We start from the raw sequence: 9,007 nt of genomic DNA, 5'->3' as shown, positions 1-9,007 counted from the left end.
TAGATATAACGCATACTGAAGAATCCCAAGAGACTCGGGGATTCTTTATACGCTCATTAATGACCATGCTGCATCGTATTTATGTCATTTATTACCCAAGATAAAATCATTTCCCAATGTAAATGGGAATAATCTGTATTAATTATATACCATGTGTATAATTACGCGGTGTGTGGGCGCGGTTACCCAAACCTGTCCATGGAATTCCCCTATAAATACTGGGAACATTGGACAGGGAAGGGGACCATTATTCTATATTATCAATACTCGGGCAAAATAGAGAGAGAAACAGTAATAATATTAACTCGTGGACTAGGTGGATTTTAATTACTGAACCACGTAAAAGTTCTATGTTTTTTAGTGAGTTCTGGTTATTTCCTTACGATTTAATTTTAAGCGCTAATCTACCCTTTTTATTTCTTAATTACTTGTTGGAAAAAAACTGCGTCAATAGTTTGGTGCTTTCATTGAGAGTAAATTAGTGCTTCACAAGTTCCAGGCAATTTTCATTATGGTGGTCACTCGTTCGATGCACAATAATTAGGCAGAGAAGCCTGGTGGGCAGGAGGACCATCATACTGCTGTTCCCAATGAAAGGGGTCTGGATGTTCGACAACATCCGGGAAAACAATTGGCGGGTCAGGGCGATACTAGGAGTTTGACGTCATTACTGCCGAACCCTAACCCAGGCTGTCTAACTATCATCGAGATGGAAAACATGCAGTTGAGGAGCCATCTCACTAGGGAAAATAGGAAGATTGAGGAGGTTTTGGCTCAGTTAACGTTAATGTGAAAAAGAGGCAAAGTGGATCTCATAAGTCCCACAGGAATAACCGGTCTAAACCGAGTCAATCTGTCAAAACCGCCACTCCAAGTTTTGTGCCTTTAGGGCAACACCACCCAAAATGTTTAGCCCACTGACCATCACAGGGGTCATCAGCATGTCAGTCGATCGGTCAGGACTACAACCCCAAGTTCGGTGCCTTCTTCACAGATCCCCATAAATGCCCATGACAATCCATGATGAGGGGCTGAGACAGGCTCACGAAGGCACAACGCTCCAACAAATCCCTCTGTGCCATGATCAGAGCGCCAGGCACAGAGACCTAGGGTGTAACGCCCTGGTTTCCCCAAAAAAGTTTATGGTGAACAGTGAACCGGAAATTTGACCCGCTACCTGAGTCCTTTGGTTAAAAACGTGATCTAGGTGTTATTATCAGGTTAAGGTGAAAAACCACTAAAAAGGAAAGGATACATTTCATTAAGTAAATAAACTGCTCATGAGCCATTCAAAACGTTTATAAGTGGTTTACAATACAAAATGGTCGCTACTGTTTCAAATTTACAATCCCCGCCGACCTAAGCGGCAAAAATAGGGTAAACCCCTAGTCCCTTTGAGAACTCCCTAACCGTGGTGGTCAAGCGGCCCGAATATGTACACAGCACCACCTAAGCTCTCCACTCAAGGTTGGGTGAGCTTCTCTTTCCCTTTACCTGCACCACATAGCACCCATGAGCCAAGGACCAGCAAGAAAACACAATAAAGCATGATATAATATCAACAATGATCATAATAATCATTCAGGACTATCAGTCCAAAACAGATAGGTGACTGTAGCAAAAGTCACAAAAGTGGGTACAGCTCCCTTTAGCCATGTGATGATAGGGTCACCAGGGCTTAACTGATAAGTTGTTCTTTCATAAGTTCGATCAGGATAGGTGTATGGTGAATGGTCACCAACATAACCTTCCTCCCGACTTTAGAGTCGTAACTATGGAACAACGTTCCCTAGCCATATGACAAACAGTCACCGGGGCCCTATGCCCTGGCTCTGAGTGCTAGTCTTAGACAAGTTAAGCGCTTATAATTTCATCAACCTTAGGGTCGGTCCAGCATTAATTCCATAGAGCCATTCAATGCTGATATCGATTAGATCTAATCTTCATTTGGCCCAGCGTTCACAACGCTATGCCATTTCTGACCATTGGGTCAGTGTCCCTGACTAGTCAGTGCCATAAACAAGTAATCAACATTCACTAGCATTTAATATGCAATCCATGTCCACATAAGTCAACCAACATGCTTCAATAGCAAACCATGCATGTCATATACATATACAGGGTGCAACTGTATTCATACACTGTTTTTCTTACCTCTGGTTCAAGTGAAAGTTATTATAAGAACGACCCCTGAGAACGATCAATCTTTAAATTCCTTGACAGTCACCTGGTCATAACCAAAATATAGGATTCATCAGTGAAAATGATAACAAAGGGTTTCCAAACCAAAACCTAGCCTCCGAGACATCAAACACTACTCAACCGGGTACTAGGTTCGACCCCGAGGCCTAAGGCTTGAATCCCCAAGCTAAAAACACAATTCTGGCCAAAAAGCCACTAAGGGACACAGCCCTTCCCAGCTGCGTCGCGGCGCACCCCTCAAGCAGAGGCATCCCTTTCTGCCAGACACCATGAGACGCGGCGCACCACAGGCATGTCGCGGCGCATCACCCAGACCAGCCCAAAAATCCAACACACACCAGCAAACCTCCCCTGCGTTTTCCCTTGGAACCAAGCCTTCAAACCAGCTCCAATCCTCCTCCAAACACTCAATTCAACCTCTATACATCACCTATAATTCACCCTCATCAAAACCCAAGCTAAACTTCAATCAAACCTCCACAAATCCAAACTATCATCAAGAAATCATAGGCTGAAAAATTAAAGGAAAACAGAGTACAAACCAGAAACTTATGGCTGAACTCACCTCAAATCCGAGTTTGAACCTCCTTCAATGGCTGAACCAAGTCCACAAACCCAGCCCTTTGATTTCCTAGCTTGAAACCCCACTTTGAGCTCAAAAAGTCCAAAGGAAAGATGGAGGAAAATAATGTACGGGAAGGAGAAAGATAAACTTTGTTTTGCTCTGTTTTGTTCTACAGCCATCTAAAGTCATATAAATCCAAACCCAAATGACTAAAATGCCCCTAAGTCACTTAAGGCTTCTAAAATCATTCCAAGGGTAAAATTGGTACTTTCCACTTATCCCGTTAATCATAATTAATGCTTCCCAATTCCCGCTAATCTCAATATTCTCAAACACCAATAATTCATAATGTTACCCTATAATTCCCGGTAATGCTCTAATCATTAAAAACACCCCGAGCCCCGAGCTTAAGCCTGTTATGACCAAACCAATAAATTATAATTAAAGATTGTCTCATGCCGAAATACTTGAACCAATCCACATTATAATGTGGCCTCACAATATATCATTGACATGCAAACAAATATACAATTATGCCCTCAACGAGCCAAATTACCAAAACACCCCTGTAGACAAATGTGGACCCACATGCATGCATTTAACATCATATTATAATATAATTCCCATAAACATGCATAAATTCACATAATGGAATAATTAAACAGTTATGGCCCTCCCGGCTTACTAATCCAGCCATTAAACCATATTAGGGAATCCGGGGCATTACATAGGGACGTTGGAATAGAACAGAGGCGGGATAATTTAGTCTATCCTGATAGAACGAGGATAGCTTCATCAATAAGGCATCCTTCGTCACCTGTTAGACATCAACACCACCTCATCCTCAACAAGATATTCCAGATTATGAGGACAGCAGGAGAAATCCTCCCCCATCCACGAATAATTCCGCCCCACAAACGCATGTTGAGAATCCAGGCCCCCTCGATCTCAACCGCGAGATGTAAGCTTTGCAAACGAAAGTTATTGGACAGAAATCCATCATGGTGGTAGGTTCGAGAGTGACCTAAGACATCATTTGAGTTCAGCGCAGAGTCCTCGGTATAATCTACAACCTGGCTTGTGCGATCATCTAAACTCACAGATAAGGTATCCAGCTCGAGATGAAGATATTAGCTATACTTGACACGAGGGAGGTCCGTCCATAGTACTCGACAACGAGAATGCCCCTCCTAACCAAGCTCGAGCTTGGAGGGACAATAACCTGTCAAACACGTATCATAGGATGGGAGCTGTTTAACATCCCCCAGATAACCTAGGGACTAGGGACCAAACCCTTGAGAGACTAGCTCTAATGGAAGAAAAAATGAAGAGACTCTTCTCTGGGAAGGAAAAGGTTGATTGCAACTCAGACGAGGAGCTCAAGTGTTTTGCTCCAAACATTGCGGTGGTAACATAACATGTAGGTTTTAGGATGCCACACATGTCAAAGTTTGATGGAGATGGAGATCCGTCCGATCACCTTGGAATGTTTAACACCATGATGATGGCCCACAATGCCGGGCTCGATCTAAGGTGTATCATGTTTCCTGCAACTCTGGTCAGGCCTGCTAGGTAGTGGTTTAAACAGTATAAGAGGCATTCCATAAGCTCATGGAAGAAATTTTCTTCCAATTTCAAAAAAGCATTTCGAGCTTCTCAGGAAGCTTAAGTTGAGGCTGATTCTTTGGCCAACATGAAACAGCAATCTGGCGAGATGCTGAAGGCATATCTAAGCAGATTTGCCAACATTGTTGCAGGAGCTAGTGATGTTGATGACATCTCTAAGCTCATGGTGATGAGGACGAGAATCCTTGTTGGGGAACCTACGGCAGAAACTCTAAAGAAAAGGAGCTAAGAGCGTATACGAATTCTTGGCCCGAGCTCAACAATGGATAAACTTGGAGGAGGCACGAGCTTCTGTCGCAGTAACCAGCCAGACCCTTGTCCAACCCGTTGGAACATCAACAGATGTTGCAGCTACGGATCAAACTACTGTCCAAAATAACCAAGGGGAATAACAAAAGGAAGGGGAGTGGTGAGGGCAACCAGAGCGGGTCAGAGAAAAATAAGTCCATGGAGAAGTTCAAACCTATCTACGCTACTTATTATAATTGCCTTCCACAGAAGATGCCATAACCATTGAGAACCAGAGGGCAAAGAGAGATCCCTCAAAGAAATTTTGATTCCATAATGACATCGGTCATAACACTGATGACGGTCGACAACTGAAGGACAAAATTGAAACTCTCATCAGAGCCGGACTGTTGTCCCAGTACGCCTGAAATTGAGTGATTCCTAATCACCGTACTGGGCAGAACCCTCAATTAGTCCCTGAAACTTTGATAGGCCAATTCGAAGCTCAGGAAAATCAGGTCAAACCTCCTCCGATAGTGGGGGGAGATATAACTACTATTGCGAGAGGACCTCATTTTGCGGGCATGAGCAGCGGGGCCCAAAAGAGGTACATTAACGAGCTGAAGGCTCATAACGTGGTGGAGTTCATCCCGGAGCAACAATTATCAAAACAACAATGATTGGAAAAGCAACCAATCATTTTCACGGAAGAGGATGCTAGCCACGTCCAATTCCCAAATAATGATCCGCTGGTAGTAATCGTTTAGCTCGCCAAACGAAGGGTCCAAAGAGCACTAGTGGACAACGGAAGCTCTGTAAATCTACTTTTCAGGTCCACCCTGGAAAAAATGGGGTTATCCGTAACTGATTTGTAGGTGACCTCGATGACTTTGTATGGGTATTTAGGTGAAGGGTCAGCGGCCATCGGGACAATCGGACTGGTGGTGACATTGGGAGAAGAGTCACGAACTATTCCCAAAGTACTTGAGTTTGTGGTAATCGATTTTTCAGCCTCATACAATGCAATTTTGGGCCGACCTACTCTAATAGCATTTGAAGCCATAACCTCTATCCGCCACCTTGAAATGAAATTCCCCTCAGCTACGGGGGTATGCACAGTTAGAGGTGATCAACTCACTGCCAGGGAATGCTATAGCATTTCTATGAAAGGAAAATCACAACCCGGGCAACAACCGATGGTCATAAATGATGGAGGGGAGGAGTCCCAGGAAGTAGAAGTTACTCGTGGGACAGAAGAACCTTAGCAAGAAGAGGATAGTGAGATCGCCCAACACGACGACATTCACCTGTAGGTAGGAGAGGATAGATCAGAGCTAAAATCCATAGAAGAGCTCGAGGAAGTAAACATCGATCCCACAGATGCTTCAAGATTCGTAAAGATTGGAAACAATCTTGACGACAAAAGAAAGACGGAGTTGGTCGATTTTTTACAGAAAAACCTGGACGTCTTCGCTTGGTCACACGAGGATATGGTGGGAATCATTCCGAATATAATAATGCACACTTTAAATTTGGAAAAGAATGTGCTTGCAAAATCCCAAAAATAGAGACTTTTGGGAACGGTCCAAGCTGAAGCCCTTGAGGAAGAAGTAAAGCGATTACTAAAATGTGGGTTTATCCGAGAGGAAAAATACTCGATATGGGTCGCCAATCCCGTGCTGGTCCTGAAGCCAAATGGTAAGTGGAGAACCTGTATCGACTTCTCCAACCTAAACAAAGCTTGTCCTAAGGGCTGATTCCCATTGCACACGATTGACCAGTAGGTAGATGCCACAGCAGGTCACGAGCTCACGTCTTTCATGGATACGTACTCTAGATATAACCAGGTCGTGATGAACCCTGCGGACCAGGAGCATACTAGTTTCATGACCGACCATAACATATATTGTTACAAAGTTATGTCATTCAGATTGCAAAATGCTAGGGCTACATACCAATGCTTGGTCAACAAAATGTTCGCTAACCAGATCTGGAGAAATATGGAGGTGTATATTGATGACATGCTTGTCAAGTTGAAGATTGCAAATAACCACGTATCCGATATGGAAGAATGTTTTGGAATATTAAGGAGATATGACATGAAGCTGAATCCCTAAAAATGCACTTTCGGGGTGGCATCTGGAAAGTTTCTCGGGTTCATAGTCAACATGACAAGAATAGAGACGAATCCTAAAAAATCAGATCGTTGTTTGAAATGCCTTCACCTAGGTCGTGAAAAGAAGTCCAAGGCCTAATTGAAAGGGTGGCGGCTTTGAATCGCTTCATTTCAAAATCCACTGACATGTGTCTACCATTATACAATTTGGTCAGAGGAAACAAGAAATTTGAGTGGACCGAGGAGTGTGAGTAGGCATTCCACGACCTAAAAACGCATCTGGCCAAGCCCCGATATTATCTAAACCAATACCTGGAGAGTCTCTGTTCCTTTATCTAGTCGTGACAAAGAATGCAGTTAGTGCTGTGTTAGTTCGAGAAGAAGACCGTGCTCAGAAACCAGTGTATTATATAAGCAAGAGGCTTCTCGGAGCTGAGTCACGATACCCACTGATAGAGAAGCTGGCATTCTATCTGATATTGGCTTCCTGAAAGCTCCGGCCATACTTCCAATCCCATTCTATCACCGTCTTAACCGACCAACCTTTAAGGTAGGTTTTGCAAAAACCTGAAACGTTGGGACGTCTTTTAAAATGGGCCATCGAACTTAGCCAGTTCGAGATATTTTACATGCCATGGACTTCAATCAAAAGTCAAGCCCTTGCTGATTTTATGGCTGAATGCACCGATTTTCAAGAGGAGCTCATGAGGGAGCCGACACAGGAATTATGGAAAATCTTCGTTGATGGATCATCGAACGAGAACGGATCAGGAGATGGAATTATCTTAATCTCGCCAGAGGGACATCGATTCCATATAGCTCTAAGATTTAGATTTAAGGCATCCAACAACGAAGCAGAATATGAGGCCTTACTGGTAGGGCTAAGGGTGGCAAGAGACCTGAAGGCGAAATCCATCCAATGCTATAGTGATTCCCAACTCGTGGTAAATCAGGTATTGGGGTAGTATCAAGCTCGAGGCATCAAGATGGGCGCCTACCTAGCTAAGGTAAATTGGGAACTGTCTGAATTTAAGTACAACTCTTTTAAATAGATACCCCATGAGTAGAATTCTAACGCTGATGCTTTGGCACGACTTGCTACCACAAAAGAGGCTTAAACATTAAATGTAGTATCACTGGAGTTCTTGGAAAGCCCAAGTGTAACGGGAGAAACAATGGAGGTCGAAATGATTGACATAAGACAGACCTGGATGACTCCTATAATGGAATATCTCATAACTGGAAAGCTACCTGATGACAAAAAAGACTTGAGAGAAATACTCTTTCAAGCCCCACGGTACGTAATAGTCGATGGAACCTTATATCGGCATGGTCATTAATTGCCTCTCCTGCGAGGTGTTCTGCCCGAGGAAGCCAAAACCATTTTGCAAGAAATACAAAAATGTTTTTGAGAAGATCATGCTGGGGGGGAAAACCTGGCGCTGAAGGTACTGAGACAGGGCTATTTTTGGCCCACTTTAATGAAAGATTCGATCTTGTATGTTCAGAAGTGCGACAAATGCCAACGTTTCACCATAGTTTCCCGAGCTGCTCCAGTCGAGCTAACAATGATTTCCTCCCTGTGGCCATTTGCAGCATGGGGAATTGACCTGATAGGTTTCCTACCTATGGGAAAAGGAGGAGTTCGGTATGTGGTTGTGGCGATCGAAAACTTCACGAAGTGGGTAGAAGCAGAACCTCTGGCAACCATCACCTAAAAGAGAGTCCAGGATGTCATGGTGAAAAGTATCATCTATCGATTTGGACTCCCTAAAAGATCATGTCAAACAATGGGACACCGTTCGATAGTGATCTCTTCACAAAATTTTGATAAAGATACGGCATAACGAAGAGTTTATCATCGGTAGCATACCCACAATGTAATGCCCCAAATTTCCTATAAGGTTTAGGACCTTGATTAGGAAACCAAGAGGTCCATAAATTATTTATTATGTCATTAAATGATTATATCCTTGTTTATGTGAATTATATTATTATATGATGATAAATGTATGCATATGGGTCCACATTTTATTATAAGGGCATTTTGGTAATTTGGCCCGTTGAGGGCGTAATTGTGTATTTTCATGCATGTTTGTGAATTTTGAATAAGCCACATTATAATGTGGATTTGTTCGAGCCATTTGACATGAGACAATCTTTGAATGCAAGTTTTCGGTCTGGTCATAACGGGGTTAATTTCGGGGCTTGGGGTGAGTTTAGGGGTAATTTGAGGATTCAAACATTACCGAGAATTAAAGGGTAATGGG

This window comes from Humulus lupulus, chromosome 6 (genome assembly GCF_963169125.1).
Source record: "Humulus lupulus chromosome 6, drHumLupu1.1, whole genome shotgun sequence".
Taxonomy (NCBI): domain Eukaryota; kingdom Viridiplantae; phylum Streptophyta; class Magnoliopsida; order Rosales; family Cannabaceae; genus Humulus; species Humulus lupulus.
This window is presented reverse-complemented; position numbering follows the sequence as displayed.